Source organism: Oryctolagus cuniculus, chromosome 1, assembly GCF_051225735.1.
Source record: "Oryctolagus cuniculus isolate XC-2025 breed Fujian yellow rabbit chromosome 1, ASM5122573v1, whole genome shotgun sequence".
NCBI classification, from domain to species: Eukaryota; Metazoa; Chordata; class Mammalia; order Lagomorpha; family Leporidae; genus Oryctolagus; species Oryctolagus cuniculus.
Window position 1 is genome coordinate 68,587,128 of NC_142867.1, and position 19,470 is coordinate 68,606,597.

At 43.4% G+C, this 19,470-nt stretch overlaps 1 protein-coding gene and 1 pseudogene across 2 annotated transcripts in view; one reads left to right on the plus strand and one right to left on the minus strand.

The window, feature by feature from the left end:
* Nucleotides 1–19,470, minus strand: part of PAK1 (p21 (RAC1) activated kinase 1) — a 196,524-nt gene that overhangs the window by 130,205 nt on the left and 46,849 nt on the right. The window lies entirely within an intron of this gene.
* Nucleotides 9,055–11,059, plus strand: LOC127484378 (bone morphogenetic protein 7 pseudogene; annotated as a pseudogene).

A 19,470-nucleotide genomic window follows, 5' to 3' on the forward strand; every position in this document is an offset into this window, starting at 1 on the left:
TTGGGGGGGTGAACCAACGGAAAAGGAAGACCTTTCTCTCTGTCTCTCTCACTGTCCACTCTGCCTGTCAAAAAATAAATAAATAAATAAGTACACCTTGATTCAACCCCTGGGTAGGTAAAAACTGAATATATACATTAGAAAGTGTTCTGATTTTAATTTTGAAATTATTTTAACTAGACTGAAAGTCTGACATGAAAAGCAAAAGTTAGCTATCTTTTTTTACATGTCAATGCTATGACTATGACACACCAGGGAGTCTAGGTTTTGAAATTTAGGACAAAAAAGAAAGCCTGGAGATGGGTATTTGGCCTAGCAATGAAGACACCTGTTAGAATTCCTATGTACCATTGTCAGAGTACCTGGGCTCAATCCTAGCTCCAGCTCCTGATTCCAGCTTCTTGCAGACCCTGGGAAGCAGCAATGACTGCTCCTGACACCCATGTGGGACCTGGGTTGAGTTTCAGTGTCTGGGCTTCAGCCCCCTATCAGGGCTATTGCAGGCATTTGGGGAGTGAACCAGTGGATGAAGGTGCTCTTATGCTTACTCTCATATGCCCTCTGTGTGTATATGTCTGTCATTCAAATAAATAAATAAAAATGAATTTAAAGAACAAAAGAAAGGCTGGACAAGGGCCTGTAGGAATGAATAGGCAAAAGGAAAGAGGTGCAAGCTGCTGCTGTGACTGGAACAAGTAAAGTTCATAGGAGATCTAAAAAGAGTGCTGTTTCTGGGTCGGGCATTTGGCACAACAGCTAAGGCACTGCTTGGGATGCCCACATCCCATATCAGTGTCTGAATTCAAGTCCCAGTTCTGCTCCAATTCTTATTTATTTACTCATTTAAAAGGCAGAGTTCCAGAGAGAGGGGGAGATACAGAGAGACAGAGATCTTCTATCTCTGGTTCATTCCCCCAAAAGGCTACAATAGCCAGCACTGGGCAATAGTAAAGCCAGGAGCCAGGAACTCCACCCTCATCTCCCATGTGGGTGGCAGGGGCCCAAACACTTGGACCACCTTCTGCTTCTTTCCCAGGTGCATTAGCAGGGAGCTGAATCAGAATTAGAGCAGGGGCTGGCGCTGTGGCATAGGGGGTGAACCCGCCGCCTGCAGTACTGGCATCCCATATGGGCGCCAGTTCGTGTTCCAGCTGCTCCACTTCCAATCCAGTTCTCTGCTATGGCCTGGGAAAGCAGCAGAAGATGGTCCAAGTGCTTGGGCCCCTGCACTAGCGTGAGACACCTGGAAGAAATTCCTGGCTCCTGGCTTCGGATTGGCACAGCTCTGGCCATTGCAGCTGCCTGGGGAGTGAACCACAGAAGGAAGACCTTTCTCTTTCTCTCTCTCTCTCTCTCTCTCCTTCTCTCCCTCTCTCCCTCCCTTTTTCTCCCTCTCTCTCCATCTCTCTGCCTCTGCCTCTCTGTAACTCTGCCTTTCAAATAAATAAATCTTCAAAAAACCAAAAAGGTATAACAGCCAAAATCTGAACCGGTGCCCACAGAGGATGGATGCCAGCATTGCTGACAGTAGCTCAACCTGCTGCAGCACAACACCATCCTCTCTGCTCCAAATTCTTTTTTTTTTTTTTTTTTTTTTTTTTTTTTGACAGGCAGAGTGGACAGTGGGAGAGAGAGACAGAGAGAAAGGTCTTCCTTTGCCGTTGGTTCACCCTCCAATGGCCGCCGCGGCTCGCGCGCTGCGGCCGGCGCACCGCGCTGATCCGATGGCAGGAGCCAGGAGCCAGGTGCTTTTCCTGGTCTCCCATGGGGTGCAGGGCCCAAGCACCTGGGCCATCCTCCACTGCACTCCCTGGCCACAGCAGAGGGCTGGCCTGGAAGAGGGGCAACCGGGACAGAATCCGGCACCCCGACTGGGACTAGAACCCGGTGTGCCGGCGCCGCTAGGCGGAGGATTAGCCTAGTGAGCCGCGGCGCCAGCCCTCTGCTCCAAATTCTAGCACTCCTGCTACTGTGCACCTTGGGTGGCAGTAGGTGATGGCTCAAACAACTGGGTTCTTGCCACCCATGTAAGAGACCCAGATTAAGGTCTTAGCCCCCAGCTTCTGGGGGCATTTGGAAAGTAAACCAGAAGATGGAGGATTTTTGTCTGTCTCTCTCTGCCTTTCAAATAAATTAAATACATAATTTTAAAATACCATTTCCTAGCTTTCTCTTCTTTCCCAGATACCCTCCCATCCTACAAGGTACCTTGTCTGTGATGCTTACCTTTTGCCTATAGCAACTATTCAGACCAGTACAATGTAGACTGGTAAGTCACTGATAAAGTCTAAAACACTCCTTTGCTGACACTTCAGTCTAAGTGCCTCTGCAGAGCCAGACCAAATGGCAGACAGACATATGCTGTCATAATGCTGGCCTTCAGACAGCTTGGAGGAGCCTTTTTCGGAACAGTGATGTAGCTGCTATTATTTGCAGTTTTAAATACCTATATGACAGTAGCAAGGAATTCTTTTATTTGAGGTGACAGTAGAGAAAGTTTTTTTCTCCAAAGCACACATTAAGAATTTACAAAAGAAGAGAACATGAGTTAGCTCTGTACAGAGGATTAAGCTGTTGTTTCCAACACTGGCATTCTGTATCAGAGTGCCAGTACAAGTCCTTAGCTGCCCCACTTCTGATCCAGCTCCCTGGTAACACACTGGGGAAAGCAGCAGACAAAGGTCCAAGTACTTGGGCATCTGCCACCTAAATGGGACACCTGGGTGGAGTTCCAGGCCCTTGACTTTGGCCTGGACAATCCATAGCCATCACAAGATTTGGGAAGCAAACAGATGGAAGATCTGTGTGTGTGAGTGTGTGTGTATGTGTCTGTATCTGTGTGTCTGTGTGTGTGTCACTCTGCCTTTTAAATAAAAAATGTTTTATGAAAAGAGAGAGAGAACAGTGTGAATATATGATTTTCTCAGAATGAGCTCTGGCACAGACCAGACATTCAGACCCAGCAGTGCTAGGGTCCAGACCTTTTCCAGAGGACCTCAGCAGGGTCTGTGAATGGACTTCAAATGAGAGTAACAAATTTATCACTGCAGTAATGTTACCACAGAGAATTCCTTTGACAAGTTCTCTCAATCTACCCTGAGTGTCTACCAGATACAAAGCCTGTTGCTGGGTATATTCGGGTACATTCAGGTACATTCAAGATATAGCCAATGAATTCGAAGCAACAGGTATGTAAAAGAGTTATGAAAACAAGAAGAATGAAATGAGTACTCCATCAAAAGGGGATTAAATCTGACTATGGAGACCAGAGATTTCACTAAGCAACCCCTTCTCTTTATGGATATTCTCTTCACTGGACTCAGACTGACACCCACACCAGACACAGGACTCTCAGGACTCTGTCAGATAGTGAAGAAAGAAGGTATCTAAGCCAGACAGAGGAAAGAGCAAAGCAAAAGGTGGGGCCAGCGCTGTGGCACAGTGGGTTAAAGCCCTGGCCTGCAGTGCCAGCATTCCATGTGGGCACTGGTTCAAGTCCCAGCTGCTCCACTTCCCATCCAGCTCCCTACTAATGTACCTGGGAAAGCAGTGGAGGATGGCCCAAGTGCTTGGGACCCTATACCCACATGAGAGACCTGGAAGAAGCTCCTGGCTCTTGGCTTTCGATCAGCTCAGCTCCGGCCATAGTGGTCACTGGAGAATGAGCCAGCAGATGGAAGACCTCTCTTTCTTTCTCTCTCTCTCTCTCTCCACTTCTCTCTGTAACTCTTTCAAATAAATAAAATAAATGTTAAAAAAAAAAAAAAAAGGCAAGGGGAGTAGATGTGCTGGGTTGTGTCTAAGAACTAGCCAGTGCCATAGTTAGAGTACAGGTACATACAGGAATTAATAAGAGTCAGGAAAAGTGTATCTGGTCAGATCCAAGAGGGCCTTGAAGACCAGTCTGAGTAAGTTGAAATTTATTCTACAAGCAAAAGGAAACTATTAATAAAGTTTTAAAGCAGAGCAGTGGCATGACTTGACTCATATTTCTAGCAAAAGTGTGAACATAAGAGAAAACTGGAAGCAGAAAGACCAGATAGGAAGCTATTATAACAGCTTATAACAGTTCAGTTATAAGATGGTGGCAATAGCCCAGTAGTATTGTGGTCAGCACCTAAGGGTGGGTCCACAAAGAGAGAGACAGGGGAGACAGGCAGCCTAATGAGGAGAATCAGAGCTCAAACAGGGTGAGAAGGACATCCACACAAGGGGGAGGAAGTGTAGGGTGTCAGAGTCTGAGGGCAGCCAAACAGGGCATCTATTTAGGGACAGCGAGTGGCCTGGGACAGTGTACAGAAGCTAGGCAAACCAGGGCTCCCTGGTGAAATTCCTTTATCTAGGACTGGGATAGACAAAGTCTAAGATGAACCATGAACACTGTTAGGCCAGAAAGTCAAGAAGCAGTCAAAGAGTGACAAAAAAGGGTCAAGAATAGACAGATGGTAACTTGAATGGGACTCCTACTAGCTGAAATCAGGAAGAAATTGACCATCAAAACAAACAATGCTAGCAACAGATTATTTCCCATTGAATAAAATGAGTTCTTACAGATATAAACATCTAAGTACATTGAAAGTTTGGCAAGGAAAGGAATATTTACATAGATTCATAGTATTGTCTGAAAAAATACTTATTAATTACAAAGGAAAAAGTCTAACTACACAGTGGAGAATGCTGGCAGACACCACCTCAAGCAAGTTACCAAGTGAACAGCAACAGTATTGGGACAAATTGAAACCACTGCCACCTAAAGGATGCAACAAGAGCACAGCATTCAATTCTTTAATATTTCCTACCAAAGATGCATAACTAGGCCCAGTGTTGTGGCACAGCAGCTCCTAACTGGCACCCCAGAGGGGTGCTGGTTTGTGTCCCATGTTTAATGAAAAAGAAAGAGATGATAAGTATCTGAATACAGCAGTAGCCGTGTGAGTGGAAAAGGAAGACTATTTTCCAGGGTCATGCAGCCAACTTAAAGGTAATGTTAAGGCTATACTCTGAGCCTCCTATTTTATTTCTGCATAGAACTTGTATGTTGCCAAACAAGATAGCTGTTGAAGATTTAGAAGCTTATGCATCTGGTAACATTAAATGTCAGAGGTTATAAACAAAGAAAAGATGGCAAAACCTTTCACTGAGTCAAGCTGAGGTTAAGATACCAGTCCTTTTAGTGAGGAAAAACATGAGAGACTCCCCTTATTGATGGTACAAAGTTTAATGACCTCAAATGTCCCTTCAACACTAAGATAATGACCATGTTATTCTCAGAGTCCTTGTTTCCATTTTGGCCCAGTTCTGTGAGTGCCTGAATAACCGGTGACTAAATTAGTCTCAGACCTACTGTCTCCTCCGATGTTCAGAACTGTTTAGACTTGGGGACAAGCTATGACTGTCAACAAGAGCAAATTTTATCCTTTCTTAAAACAGACCAATGTGACCCACACTATCAAGACATTCTCAAAACAAGGTGGGGGAAGGGAGGAAGGGGGCAAAGATAAGATTTTTCTACCAAAAGGCAGCAACATACAATAGAGCAAATATGGATTCTAGAATTACAGCCAGTTCGGATTTTTGATTTGCTCTTTGGCCTGGTTATTTATCCTCTTTGATAGAATTTCCTCACCCATCAAATGAGGATAAATAATTACGGTGAAATGTTTAAAATAATGTCTAAAGCACCTATCAAAAGTGTCAAGAATACAGTAGGAACCTAAAATGTAGTTGTTACATAGCTACATTTTTGCTATATGCAATATTTTGCTGTTATCTGCATTATTTTATAATATCTATAATTTGTATTGTTATTTATTATTTGCTATATTATTTTGCTACATTACTTGCAACACTACTTCTTGCAAATAATTCACATGAATACAGTTTTGTATGTATCTAGGATTTCATTTCTACTTCATATTAACCTGAGATTATGTGATAGAAGTGTTAGAAATTCTGTTTTCTGGCCGGCGCCGCGGCTCAGTAGGCTAATCCTCCGCCTTGCGGCGCTGGCACACCAGGTTCTAGTCCCAGTCGGGGCACCGGATTCTGTCCCAGTTGCCCCTCTTCCAGGCCAGCTCTCTGCTGTGGCCAGGGAGTGCAGTGGAGGATGGCCCAAGTGCTTAGGCCCTGCACCCGCATCGGAGACCAGGAGAAGCACCTGGCTCCTGGCTTCGGATAGGCGCGGTGCGCCGGCCGCAGCGCGCCGGCCGTGGCGGCCATTGGAGGGTGAACCAAAGGCAAAGGAAGTCCTTTCTCTCTGTCTCTCTCTCTCACTGTCCACTCTGCCTGTCAAAAAAAGAAAAAGAAAAAGAAAAGAAAAAAGAAAAGAAATTCTGTTTTCTCTTTGATAAATGAAAGAAATAAGCTGATTTGTCCAATTTTTTTAAAGATTTATTTACTCATTTGAAAGTCAGAGTTACATAGAAAGAAGAGAGGCAAAGAGAGAAAGAGAGAGAATTCTTCCATTCACTGGTTCACTCCCCAATTGGCCGCAATGGCTGGAGCTGCGCCTATCCGAAGCTAGGACCAGGAGCTTCTTCCAGCTCTCCCACACAGGTGCAGGGGCCGAAGGACTTGGGCCATCTTCTACTGCTGGATCGGAAGTGGAACAGCCAGGTCTCGAATCGGTGCCCATATAGGATGCTGGCACTTCAGGACAGGATGTTAACCCGCTGTGCCACAGAGCCAGCCCTGATTTGTCCAATGTTAAACAGTGAGTTCAATGTACAGTTAAGTCCACAAATATGTACTGCCAACTTCTCTAGTGGCCCCTGAAGGAAATGACCTTTCTCCAGGGTTATCCCTTTTTACCAGAATGTGGAATGATACTGAAAACAATCCTTTCTTTGAGTTGGAAATGCAATTATGGTCAACTAAGAAAGAAGTGAAGCATCTTCGCCTCAACCTGAACCAGATCAGGAAGACTGATCTATCTAGCCACTTGAATCCATCAAAACAGCACTCCTCAGGAGGACCCAAGTGAAGAAAATACTCAAAAATCAGGTAATTTTTTATTTCTTTATTTTTTGGTTCACTCTCCAAATGCCTGCCATGACCAGGGGTGGGCCAGGCCAAAGCCAAGAGCCAGGAACTCAATCCAGGTCTCCCACGTGGGTGGCAGAGACTCAACTACTAGAACTATTCCCTGTTGCCTCCCAGGGGGCACCTAAGCAGGAAGCTGGAACTGGGTAAAGAGCCAGAACTTGAACCCAAGCACTCCCTTATGGGACCCAAGAGTCCCAGTCAGCACCTCAATTGCTAGACCAAGTGCTCAGGCCCAAAGCCAAGCAATTTCAAGCATACTACAACTAGAAGGGGACCTTTTTTTTTTTTTTTTTTTTTTTTTTTTGACAGGCAGAGTTAGACAGTGAGAGAGAGACAGAGAAAGGTCTTCCTTCCGTTGGTTCACCCCCCAAATGGCTGCTACAGCCAGTGCACCACGCCAATCCAAAGCCAGGAGCCAGGTGCTTCCTCCTGGTCTCCCATGCGGGTACAAGGTCCAAGGACCTGGGCCATCCTCCACTGCACTCCCGGGCCACAGCGGAGAGCTGGCCTGGAAGAGGAGCAACCGGGACAGAACTGAAACCCCAACCAGGACTAGAACCCGGAGAACCGGCTCCGCAGGTGGAGGATTAGCCTAGTGAGCCGTGGCACCAGCCTAGAAGGGGTCTTAAATACCATCAAAGTCTAACTTTACCATAGACAAATTTTGAAACTAACACCTGAAGAAGGAAAAGAACATACCTGAAGTCACAAAGAGTTACAATATGCCGATCTTACAATCATTTAGTAATCTTAAAAGTAAGGTCATTGTAATTTTTTTTTTGGGGGGGGGGACAGGCAGAGTGGATAGTGAGAGAGAGAGAGACAGAGGGAAAGGTCTTCCTTTTTGCCATTGGTTCACCCTCCAATGGCTGCCACGGCTGGCGCGCTGCGGCCAGCGCACCGCGCTGATCCGAAGGCAGGAGCCAGGTACTTATCCTGGTCTCCCATGGGGTGCAGGGCCCAAGCACCTGGGCCATCCTCCACTGCACTCCTGGGCCACAGTAGAGAGCTGGCCTGGAAGAGGGGCAACCGGGACAGAATCCGGTGCCCTGACCGGGACTAGAACAGGGTGTGCCGGCACCGCTAGGTGGAGGATTAGCCTATTGAGCCGCGGCGCCAGCCTACTGTAATTTTTTAATCACACATAAATGCAAGATATTATCTTTATCACACACTTGTGCTCTGAAGTTTAAGCCTGGGTGTTTTTCTGTCTCTTCAACTATAGTTAAATTCTTACTTATCTGTGTATTCTTATAGGTCTGGTAAACAGTTTGTGTCCAATAAGTATTTGTAATAAAACCTAATATGAGGCCGGCACTGCAGCTCAATAGGCTGATACGCCGCCTGCGGCGCCGGCATACCAGGTTCTGGTCCCGGTCGGGGCGCCGAGTTCTGGTCCTGGTTGCTCCTCTTCCAGGCCAGCTCTCTACTGTGGCCCAGGAGTGCAGTGGAGGATGGCCCAAGTACTTGGGCCCTGCACCCCATGGGAGACCAGGAGAAGCACCTGGCTCCTGCCTTCAGATCAGCGTGGTATGCCGGCCGCAGCACACCAGCCGTGGCAGCCATTGGAGGGTGAACCAACAGCAAAAAGGAAGACCCTTCTCTGTCTCTCTGTCTCACTGTCCACTCTGCTTGTCAAAATAAATAAAACCTAATATGATTCCAGATGAGCAAGGTTGGCTTTGTATCTAAACTATCAATTCAGGGAGATATATTAATAAATAAAGGACAAAAGCTATATGATCATTTTGATATAGAAAAAAAAATCCAACGCCTTTTCATGATAAAAATGCTCAAAAAGCCAGGAATCAAAAGGCACTTCAACTTCCTCAATCCAGTAAAGGGCAACTATGAAAAACTCACAACTGATATATTTAACTGGTAAACAACTGAATGCTTTCCCCCTTAAAACTGGGAACAAGACAAGGACGCCAACCCTTGCTATTTCTACTTAACAGGTTCTATTTTACAGGTTCTAGCCAAAATAATTAGAAAAGGAAAAGCAATGAAACATTTACTTAGGCAAGAAGTAAAACTATATTAGCAGATGATGTAATCTTATATGTAGAATATCCTAAAGAATCACACACAAAATATATTTAGAATTAATAAACATATGGGGGTGGGAGGCATGTGGGCAGAGCAGGGTGGCTGTCAGAGCCTCTTTTCTATTCCCTGTTCTGCAGGGCCCATGCACTGGCTGGTTCTTCTGCCCGGGAAGCCTTTCCTTGGAAAGTCTGGCTCTTTCTCATCCTTCAAAGACTTTACAGAACATGACTAAGAATTCTTCCATCCACTCTACCACAATGGAGTTTCTTTTTCTTTTTTTTTTTTTTTTTTTTTTTTTTGCCAGGCAGAGTTAGACAGTGAGAGAGAGACAGAGAGAGAGAGTTATAGACAGTGAGAGAGAGACAGAGAGAAAGGTCTTCCTTCCATTGGTTCACTCCCCTAACGGCCGCTACAGCCAGCGCTGCGCCGATCCAAAGCCAGGAGCCAGGTGCTTCCTCCTGGTCTCCCATGCGGGTGCAGGGCCCAAGCACTTGGGCCATCCGCTGCCCTCCCGGACCACAGCAGAGAGTTGGACTGGAAGAGAAGCAACTGGACTAGTACCCAGCGACCCAACTGGGACTAGAACCCGGGGTGCTGGCGCCACAGGTGGAGGATTAGCCAAATGAGCCACGGCGCTGGCCTTACCACAATGGAGTTTCAGTTTCATCTTTCCAAGATCCTAGAGGTAGAAGCTGTGCTGGCTGCCAAGTTAGTTCTGGATCCCAAGAATTACATTTTTGGGAGCACCTTGATAATGAGGCATTATGCATCATGTTTACCAGGTGCTCCAGGAGCACTTGGGCAGGGAGTAGGATCCCTTCCTGCTCAACAGCAAAACCCTATGGGCCTCAGAGGAGGAGTGACTGGTGTTTGACATCATAGCCACTAGCAACCATGGGTGGCCAATCCTTTGGCACAACCCAGGCTAGACACAGTTAGTGGGCAGAGCATCAACCCACGTTGGCAGGCCTGGTTAGGCAGCATAGGCTCCCAAACAAGCAGTCCTTCAACCCTTTACACCTTCACAATAGCTCTTCTCAAGGCCACATAGCATGTGGGAGCAGTGGGGAGGGGGTAAGGTACAGTAAGCAGCACAGCCACAACTGCTCCAAGATGTCTAAGAACCAGGAAGCCCTGAGGATGGCCAACAGGGCAGAAAACAACTGCAGTGACCAGAGGAAGGCATGCAAGAGACAAGAGCCAGACTTCAGCTTCCACGAGCTGGGCTGGCAGAACTGGATCATCAAGCCTGAAGGCTACGCTGCATACCACTGTGAGGGGGAGTGTGCTTTCCTTCTCAAATCCTGCACGAACACCACCTGCCATGCCATCATGCAAACCCCGGTCCACTTCATCAACCAGGATACAGTTCCCAAGACCTGCTAGGCCCCAACTCAGCTCAATGCCATCTCTGCCCTTTGCTTTCATGACAGTTCCAGTGTCATCCTAAAGAAATAGAGAACTATGGCAGTCCAGCCCTGTTGCCACTAGCCCTTCTGCGAAGTCAGGCCTTTTGGGACCAACATCTCCCACCCACTCAATGTCTACTACTGCCTACCCTGGCAGGGAACCAACAGACCAACTGCCTTTTTTTGGGACTTAGCCACTCCCCTCCAACTGTAAAGATGTAAGAATATTAAGGAATGTGAGCATCAAATGGCTTTGGATCAGTTTTTCATTGTGGCCAGCATCCTGTGGACAAGATCCTACAAGCTGCTGCAGGCAAAACCGAGCAGGAAAAAATATCTATTAAAAAAAAAAAAAAACTGCTTGGGCACAGTCATTGGATGTGCAATCTGAGTTGTGCACAGACTCATTCCAGAGGTAACTGTGAGTGTCCTTCAGTCAAGCCACTAGTGGTGGGAGAAAGGAAGAAGGCTTGGTCAGGTGAGGGCATGCTTGTGTCTGTGCTAAAGGAAAACAGATGTGAAAGTTCCTGTAATAAATGTCACAAACAAATGAAAATGGCTTTTTTAAAAAAAGGAAAAAACTTCAGAAGGTTACAAAATACAAAACCAAAGCAATGAATGATTCAAAAAATGAAATAAAAAAAAAAAAACTACTCCCAATCGAGCTCCCTGCTAATGCTCGTGGGAAAGCAGCAGATCATAAGGCCCTGCCACCCAAATGGGAGACCCAGATGGAGTTCCTGGCTCCTGGATGGGTTGGGATTGACCCAGCCCAGCTGATGCTCCCCCATTTGGGGAGTGAACTAGCAGTTTCTCTCTTCTCCCCTACCCTCTCCTCCTCTTCTCTTGTTCTGTCTCTCTCATTGTGACTTTCAAATAAATAAATCTTTTTTAAAAATAGCATAAGATTTGAACAAAGAGGATTCATTTTCCCAGTTTCAAAACCTAGAACAAATCTGCAGTAATCAAAACAATGCACTACTGACATAAAAGGATACAGATACAGATACAAATCAATGAAACAGAATTGATAGTCCAGAAATTAACTCTTACATTTATGGACAACTGATTTTCTTTAAAGATTTATTTTTTTTATTTATTTGAAAGACAGTTACAGAGAGAGGTAGAGATAGTGAGAGAGGTCTTCCATCTGCTGGTTCACTCCCCAGATGGCCACAATGGCCGGAGCTGCGCCCATCCGAAGCCAGGAGCCAGGAGCTTCGTCCAGGTCTCTCACATGGGTGAGGGGACCCAAGGACTTGGGCCATCTTCTACTGCTTTCCCAGGCCATAGCAGAGAGCTGGATCGGAAGAAGAGCAGCCAGGACTAGAACTGGCATCCCTTATGGCACTTCAGGCCAGGGCTTTAACCCGCTGCAGGCCCTGGACAACTGATTTTCAACAAGGATGCCAGGGCATTCAGTGGAGAAATAATAGTGTAGCAAACAAACAGTGCTGGAACGAATGGATATCCACATGCAAAAAGAATTAAGTTGGGCCTGTACCTCATACCATACATGAAAGCTAACTCAAAATGGATCATACCTCTAAATATAGAGCTAAAAGTACAAAAATTTCAGAAAACAATATAGATGTGAATGCTTGTGCCCTTGGATCAGGCAATGGTAATTTAGATAAGACACTAAAAGCACAAAAAAAAACAAAAGAATAATTAGATAAAATTGAACTATAACAAAAGTTAAAACTCTGGGGCTGTAAATGATAGTATCAAAACTGAAAAAATGATCTACAGAATGTGAGAAGATATTTTCAAAATATATATCTGATAAGGGACATGAATCCAGAATATATAAAGAACCACTAAAATAATAGTAAAAACACAATCCAATTTAAAAATGGACAGAAGAGCTGGAAAAAAAATTGTCCAAGAAAAATATACAAATAGCCAATAAGCACAAGAAAAGATGTTCACCAGATTCCTGCTAGTGTGCCTGAGAAAGCACTGGAGTACGGTCCAAGTCCTTGGGTCCCTGCATCCATGTGGGAGACCCAGAAGAAGCTGCTGGCTCCTGGCTTCAGATCTGTGCAGCTCCAGTCGTTGTGGCCATTTGGGGAGTGAACTAGTGAATGGAAGACCTATCTCGCCCTCTCTCTGCCTCTGTGACTCTGCCTTTCATATACGTAAGTAAATCTTAAAGAAAATAAATATGTTCACCATCATCAGAAAAGGAAATTCAAATCAAAACCGCTTCGAAGGGGTGAGCATTTGGGTTAGCAGTTGAGATACACATCCATATACCAAATCTGAGGGCCTGGGTTCCAGCCCCAGCTCCATTCCCAATTTTAGCTTTCTGCTAATGCACACTCTAGGAGGCGGAGATGATGGTTTAAGAACCTAGCTCCTTGCCACACATGTGGGAGGCCCAGGCTGAGTTCACAGCTCCTGGCTTCAGCCAGATCCTGCCATGGCTATTGTGGTCATTTGGTAAGCATACCAGCTAGTAGAACTGTTTGTTTCTCCCCACCTCCACCCCCCTCCAAAAAAAAAGATGACACAATTAGAAACCATTTCACAAAGAGTAGAACAGCTATAATAAAAAAGATAGTTCAGTTAAAAGACACCGTTTGGCTGACTGGCTCACATAACACAACCCAACTATTTGTTGCCTACAAGAAACACATCTCTCTAACAAAGAGGCATGCAGACTGAAAGTGAAAGGTTGGAAAAAGATATTCCATGCCAACAGAAACCAAAAAAAAGCAGGTGTAGCCATATTAATATCAGACAAAATAAACTTTAATACAAAAACTGTTAAGAGAGACAAAGAGGGACACTATATAATGATTAAGGGTTCAATTCAACAGGAAGATGTAACTATTATAAATGTATATGCACCTAATTACAGGGCACCGGTCTATTTAAAAGATATGTTAAGGGACTTAAAGGGAGATTTAGATTCCAATACAATAGTACTGGGGGACTTCAATACTCCACTCTCAGAAATAGACAGATCATCCGGACAGAAGATCAACAAGGAAACAGCAGATTTAATTGACACGATTGCCCAAATGGATCTAACAGATATCTACAGAACTTTCAACCCTACATCTACAGACTTCACATTCTTCTCAGCAGCGCATGGAACCTTCTCTAGGATTGACCACATACTAGGCCATAAAGCAAGTCTCAGCAAATTTAAAAGAATTAGAATCATACCATGCAGCTTCTCAGACCACAGCGGGATGAAGCTGCAAATTAGCAACTCAGGAAACCCCAGAAAGTATGCAAACACATGGAGACTGAACAACATGCTCCTGAATGAACACTGGGTCATTCAAGAAATCAAAAGAGAAATCAAAAACTTTCTGGAAGTAAATGAAGACAACAACACAACATATCAAAACTTATGGGATACAGCAAAAGCAGTATTGAGAGGCAAATTTATAGCAATAGGTGCCTATACCAAGAAATTGGAAAGGTACCAAATAAATGAGCTTTCAGCGCACCTCAAGGACCTAGAAAAACTGCAGCAAACCAAACCCAAATCTAGTAGGAGAAGAGAAATAATTAAAACCAGAGAAGAAATTAACAGGATTGAATCCAAAAAAACATTACAAAAAATCAGCCAAGCGAGAAGCTGGTTTTTTGAAAAAATAAACAAAATTGACACCCCATTGGCCCAACTAACTAAAAAAAGAAGAGAAAAGACCCAAATCAATAAAATCAGAGATGAAAAAGGAAACGTAACAACAGACACCACAGAAATAAAAAGAATCATCAGAAATTACTACAAGGACCTGTATGCCAGCAAACAGGAAAACCTATCAGAAATGGATAGATTCCTGGACACATGCAATCTACCAAAATTGAACCATGAAGACATCGAAAACCTAAATAGACCCATAACTGAAACAGAAACTGAAACAGTAATAAAGGCCCTCCCAACAAAGAAAAGCCCAGGACCAGATGGATTCACTGCTGAATTCTACCAGACATTTAAAGAACTAATCCCATTTCTTCTCAAACTATTCAGAACCATCGAAAAAGAGGGAGGCCTCCCAAATTCTTTCTATGAAGCCAGCATCACCTTAATCCCTAAGCCAGAGAAAGATGCAGCACTGAAAGAAAATTACAGACCAATATCCCTGATGAACATAGACGCAAAAATCCTCAATAAAATTCTGGCCAATAGAATACAACAACACATCAGGAAAATCATCCACCCAGACCAAGTGGGATTCATCCCTGGTATGCAGGGATGGTTCAACATTCGCAAATCAATCAATGTGATTCACCACATTAACAGACTGCAGAAGAAAAACCATATGATTATCTCAATTGATGCAGAGAAAGCATTTGATAAAATTCAACACCCTTTCATGATGAAAACTCTAAGCAAATTGGGTATAGAAGGAACATTCCTCAATATAATCAAAGCAATTTATAAAAAACCCACAGCCAGCATCCTATTGAATGGGGAAAAGTTGGAAGCATTTCCACTGAAATCTGGCACCAGGCAGGGATGCCCACTCTCACCACTGCTATTTAACATAGTTCTGGAAGTTTTAGCCAGAGCCATCAGACAAGAAAAAGAAATCAAAGGAATACAAATCAAGAAGGAAGGAGTCAAACTATCCCTCTTTGCAGACGATATGATTCTGTACTTAGAGGATCCAAAGAACTCTACTAAGAGACTATTGGAACTCATAGAGGAGTTTGGCAAAGTGGCAGGATATAAAATCAATGCACAAAAATCAACAGCCTTTGTATACACAAGCAATGCCATGACTGAGAAAGAGCTGCTAAGATCAATCCCATTCACAATACCTACAAAAACAATCAAATACCTTGGAATAAACTTAACCAAGGACGTTAAAGATCTCTACGATGAAAATTACAAAACCTTAAAGAAAGAAATAGAAGAGGATACCAAAAAATGGAAAAATCTTCCATGCTCATGGATTGGAAGAATCAACATCATCAAAATGTCCATTCTCCCAAAAGCAATTTATACATTCAATGCAATCCCAATCAAGATACCAAAGACATTCTTCGCAGATCTAGAAAAAATGATGCTGAAATTCATATGGAGGCACAAGAGACCACGAATAGCTAAAGCAATCTTGTACAACAAAAACAAAGCCGGAGGCATCACAATACCAGACTTCAGGACATACTACAGGGCAGTTGTAATCAAAACAGCATGGTACTGGTACAGAAACAGATGGATAGACCAATGGAACAGAATTGAAACACCAGAAATCAACCCAAACATCTACAGCCAACTTATATTTGATCAAGGATCTAAAACTAATTCCTGGAGCAAGGACAGTCTATTCAATAAATGGTGCTGGGAAAACTGGATTTCCACGTGCAGAAGCATGAAGCAAGACCCCTACCTTACACCTTACACAAAAATCCACTCAACGTGGATTAAAGACCTAAATCTACGTCCTGACACCATTAAGTTATTAGAGAACATTGGAGAAACCCTTCAAGATATTGGCACAGGCAAAGAATTTCTGGAAAAGACCCGGGAGGCACAGGCAGTCAAAGCCAAAATCAACTATTGGGATTGCATCAAATTGAGAAGTTTCTGTACTGCAAAAGAAACAGTCAGGAGAGTGAAGAGACAACCGACAGAATGGGAAAAAATATTTGCAAACTATGCAACAGATAAAGGGTTAATAACAAGAATCTACAAAGAGATCAAGAAACTCCACAAAAACAAAACCAACAACCCACTTAAGAGATGGGCCAAGGACTTCAATAGACATTTTTCAAAAGAGGAAATCCAAATGGCCAACAGGCACATGAAAAAATGTTCAAGGTCACTGGCAATCAGGGAAATGCAAATCAAAACCACAATGAGGTTTCACCTCACCCCGGTTAGAATGGTTCACATACAGAAATCTACCAACAACAGATGCTGGCGAGGATGTGGGGAAAAAGGGACACTAACCCACTGTTGGTGGGAATGCAAACTGGTCAAGCCACTATGGAAATCAGTCTGGAGATTCCTCAGAAACCTGAATATAACCCTACCGTTCGACCCAGCCATCCCACTCCTTGGAATTTACCCAAAGGAGTTTAAATTGATAAACAAAAAAGCGGTCTGCACCCTAATGTTTATTGCAGCACAATTCACAATAGCCAAGACCTGGAACCAACCTAAATGCCCATCAACGGTAGACTGGATAAAGAAATTATGGGATATGTATTCTTTAGAGTACTATACCGCAGTAAGAAACAACGAAATCCAGTCATTTGCAACAAAATGGAGGAATCTGGAACACATCATGCTGAGTGAAGTAAGCCAGTCCCAAAGGGACAAATACCATATGTTCTCCCTGATCGGTGACAACTGACTCAACACCAAAAAGGAAACCTCCTGAAGTGAAATGGACACTATGAGAAATGGTGACTTGATCAGCATAGCCCTGACTGCTAATGGACAACTTAATACATTATCCCTCATAGTATTTTTTTTTTGTCTGTTCTACTTAATATGACTGGTTTAATTCTGTAATTATCACACAGTTATTCTTAAGTGTTGAAAATTAACTGAAATGTGATCCCTGTTAAACATAAGAGTGGGAATAAGAGAGGGAAGAGATGTATAATTTGGGGCATGCTCGGGCTGACTTGCCCCAATTGGTAGAGTTGGAAACATACCAGGGGATTCCAATTCAATCCCATCAAGGTGGCATGTGCCAATGCCATCTCACTATTCCAAGTGATCAATTTCAGTTCACAATTGATCATAATGAAAGGACTAAGAGTCAAAGGGAGCACATAAACAAGTCTAGTACCTGCTAACACCAACTGATAGAATAAATAAAGGGGAGAGTGATCCAACATGGGAAGTGAGATACTCAGCAGACTCATAGAATGGCAGATGTCCTAAATAGCACTCTGGCCTCAAATCAGCCCTAAAGGCACTCGGATCTGGCTGAAAAGCCCATGAGAGTATTTCAGGCATGGAAAGCCAAGACACTCTGGCAAAAAGATCTCTGTGAGTGAGATCCCAGTGGAAAGAACAGGTCTTCAAAGAGGGAGGTGCCTTTCTCTGAAGGGAGGAGAGAACCTCCACTTTGACTATGACCGTGTCTAAACAAGATAAGAGTCGGAGAACTCAAGGGGCTTCCATAGCCTTGGAAACTCATAACTGGTGCATAGGGAGATTACTGATGCCATAAACAGGAGTGTCAATTGGTAAAGTCAACAACAGGAGTCACTGTGCACTTACTCCTCATGTAGGATCTCTGTCCTTAACGTGCTGTACACTGAGGCTTAATGCTATAACGAGTACTCAAACAGTATATTTCACTTTGTGTTTCTATGGGGGTGCAAACGACTGAAATCTTTACTTAATGTACACTAAACTGATCTTCTGTAAAAAAAAAAAAAAAAAAAAAAAGAAATTATCAATTCCCAACTTGACTCTCACTGGGATTAAACATGACAATAGGTCTGATCTGATTTCATCATCATTTAAAAAAAATCATCTATTATTTTTCACTTTATGTTTCTGTGTGGGAGCAAACTGTTGAAATCCTTACTTAAGGTATACTAAGCTGATCTTCTGTATATTAAGATAATCGAAAATGAATCTTGATGTGAATGGAAGGGGAGAGGGAGTGGGAAAGGGGAGGGTTGTGGGTGGGAGGGACAGTATGGGGGGGAAGCCATTGTAACACATGAGTCGTACTTTGGAAATTTATATTCATTAAATAAAAGATAAAAAAAAAAATTGCCTATGGCCAGGTTATGAATGGTTTAAAAAAAAAAAAAAATCTATTTGATGCCTATAAGAAACACATCTCACCAACAAAGATGCATGCAGACTGAAAGGAAAAGGGTAGAAAAAGATAATCCATGCTAAAAGAAACCAAAAAAGAGCTGGTGTAGCCATCCTAATATCCGACAAAATAGACTTTAACACAAAAACTGTTAAAAGAGACAAAAAAGGACACTATGTAATGATTGAGGGATCAGTTCAACAGGAAGAAATGACTATTGTAAATGTATATGCACCTAATTATAGGTCACCTGGCTGTTTAAAAGAAATGTAAATGGATCTAAAGGCAGACATAGAATCCAATACAACAGTAATGGGGGACTTCAATACCCCACTACTCCACTTTCTTTTTTTTTCTTAATTTGACAGGTAGCATTATAGACAGTGAGAGAGACAGAGAGAAAGGTCTTCGTTTCATTGGTTCACTATCCAAATGGCCGCTACAGCCAGCACTGCACTGATCTAAAACCAGGAGCCAGGTGCTTCTTCCTGGTCTCCCATGTGGGTGCAGGGGCCCAAGCACTTGGGCCATCCTCCACTGCCCTCCCGGGCCACAGCAGAGAGCTGGACTGGAAGAGGAGCAACTGGGACTAAAACCTGGTGCCTATATGGGATGCTGGCACCACAGGCAGAGGATTAACCAAGTGAGCCACGGCACCACCCCACAATACTCCACTTTTGGCAACAGATAGATAAACCAGACAGAAAATCAGCAAGGAAACAAAAGAGTTAATCAAGACTATAGATCAAATGGACCTAATGGATACCTAAAGAATTATTCATCCTACAGATGCAAAATATACATTCTCCTCACCAGTGTATGGAACTTTCTCTAAGATAGACCACATGCTAGGTCATAAAGCAAGTTTCAGCAAATTCAAAAAAATTGAAATCCTGCAATGCATCTTCACTGAACACAATGGAATGAAGCTGGAAATCAACAACTCAATTCTAGAACATATGTAAATACATGGAGACTGAACAACATGCTCATGAATGAACAGTGGGTCATTGAAGAAATCAAAAGAGAAATCAAAAAATTTCTGAAAATGAATGAAGATGACAATGCAACATATCAAAACTTACAGAATACAGCAAAAGCAGAATTAAGAGCATTAAGAGGAATGTTTATAACAATTGGAACCTATATCAAGAAACTGGAAAGGCACCAAATAAATGAGTTATCAGTGCATCTCAAGGACCTAG